The following is a 2230-nucleotide window of genomic DNA, read 5'->3' as shown; positions in this document are numbered from 1 at the left end:
TTGTTTTTGCAACGTACATGGGGATGAGCGGATTCCCTTCATACAACTGTGTATATCAAGGCGGAAATGAGGCCATGCGGGTGAGAATGGATCGGCAAACAGTGCATGGTTTCTGACTACTCATAAAATAAATGGCATCTTAGAAGTTATACTGAGGGCACCAGTTTCTTTTTCACACGGCAGTGGGTCTAAACCTTTAAAAAAAGCGGATGCGATTTATCTCTGCAATTAGCTGAAGAATTAAGTCAACCTTACCTAAAATTCGATGAGCCATGAACACAGGCCCACAGACATGTTCTCCCAACTTTGCGAAAGCTTTCAGGCGCGACTAGTCGACTGCACGTCTAAGCGAGGCCGTTTGCGTTAGAAGCATTTCAATCCGGTTAATTTGCAAATGCGAAGTGTGATCTACCTTTTCGTAACACCAGCATACGAAGAGCCTTCTGCACTTTGAGCGCATTCCTTTTGTAGATTTATAAACTAGAAAGTAGTCGAGCCTCGCGCATAAGAAACAAGAGGCAAATAAAAAATGGAAGGAAGAGGCAAGCCTGGTCTTTATTTTGTAGCATAACCGTTTTATTAACCCAGACCTGGCCGGAACTCATCGCTAAGATAAAAAAAAAAAAAATATGCGCCGTAGTTTGCAGCCGGTTTGCTTCAATGCTTTGATATTTGACAAGCCTCCACCTGGTAAACAATGAAGCACTGTAAGAAGTTGTAATAAAACTGCAAAATCTTTCTGCTGTTACTTTCTCCCACAGTGAATATTGGGAGGAAGACGGGACACCTGGCTGAGGTGGCGCAGTGATTATTTCGCTATACTACCGAGCTGGGGAATAAAGTTCGATCGACTGACACGGAGTTAGTGCACTGTGCAATATCACAAATACATTTACTACAGTCAGGGTTTTTACACGCCACGGTAGATCAGTGAGTAAGACGTTCGACTACCGATCTGAAGTTCCCGGGCTCGAAAACGATTCTTGCGTTTCAGTGGAGGCGGAACATATAAAGCCGCCCGTGTGCTATGCGATATAAGTGCACGTTAAAGAGCCCCAGGTGGTCAAAGTTAATGCGGAGCCCTGCATTACGGCAACTCTTCTTTAAACCACACCTTCCTCCCTTCTCTTACGGCAGGACTTTCTCATACATCACAACTCGAAGTTAAAATGGGCTTACGTGCGAAGCCAAACTAGCGGCCTTTCTTACTTGCTATTCTTGACAATAACATTTGTCGACCGAAAGCCTTTTTCAAGATTTTTGAGAAAGCTTTTCACAAGATTATTAACCACCGGCTATTACTAAAACCTGCGCAGCTATACTTACATCCCAGTATTCTAAAATGAACTAAAGGACTCTTAACTAACGGCTCCCAGTAAGTCCGTATTAACACCCACCTAAATCAATCGGAGTACCTTAGGCGTTCTACAACGATATTAAACTTCAGTCCCTTTCTTCCTAACTTATATTAACAACTAACCCCTGCACGCTTCTTGTAATATTTGAATGTTAGGGTGTGAATGTGTCACTTATCATGCCATTATCAGTGCACCATGCGTAGTAATTAGTTATATCTCGATTTGTAAGCTTATTGTTCTCTTCGTTAAAAATTATACCGGTTTCATTACTTAGTTTCTGATACAGCAGGACATGTAGTGCGAAGAGAGGATAACCGATGGTCGCTGAGGGTAACAAACTGGATTCCAAGGGAAGGAAAGCGTAGCAGGGGGCGGCAGAAAGTTAGGTGGGCGGATGAGGTAAAGAAGTTCGCAGAGGTCAAGTGGATGCAGCTAGCAGAGAACCGGGTTAAGTGGAGAAATATGGGAGAGGGCTTCGTCCTGCAGTGGGTATAATCAGGCTGATGATGATGATGATGCTGATGATACAGCAGTTGAGCTAATGCAGTCACATAAATATGCATTAGTAAACGTCTCTTCCGATCTCTCATGCATGGTGCGCTCCTACAGGTAACTATTTCAGTATGAAATGAAATACTAGGTTTTTTAAAGTGTCACCTCTCTTTCTTTCTTCTCAGGTAAAAACACACAGTAGCTCTTTTAAACAACCAGGTTTTCTTATTTTGTTTTTGATTTACAACGCGTACATGAGAATGGGCGGATTCTCTTCATACAACTCTGTATATCGAAGCGGAATTAGAATTCAGGTATCTAATCAATGCATTGAAATCTATTCAAAAACCGCGCTGCCCAGTAATTCAACTTTGAAAGCG

Source organism: Amblyomma maculatum, chromosome 9, assembly GCF_055883805.1.
Source record: "Amblyomma maculatum isolate TAMU_Amacu chromosome 9, ASM5588380v1, whole genome shotgun sequence".
Lineage (NCBI taxonomy): Eukaryota > Metazoa > Arthropoda > Arachnida > Ixodida > Ixodidae > Amblyomma > Amblyomma maculatum.
The sequence above is the reverse complement of the archived record's forward strand: the minus strand, read 5'-3'. Positions refer to the sequence as shown.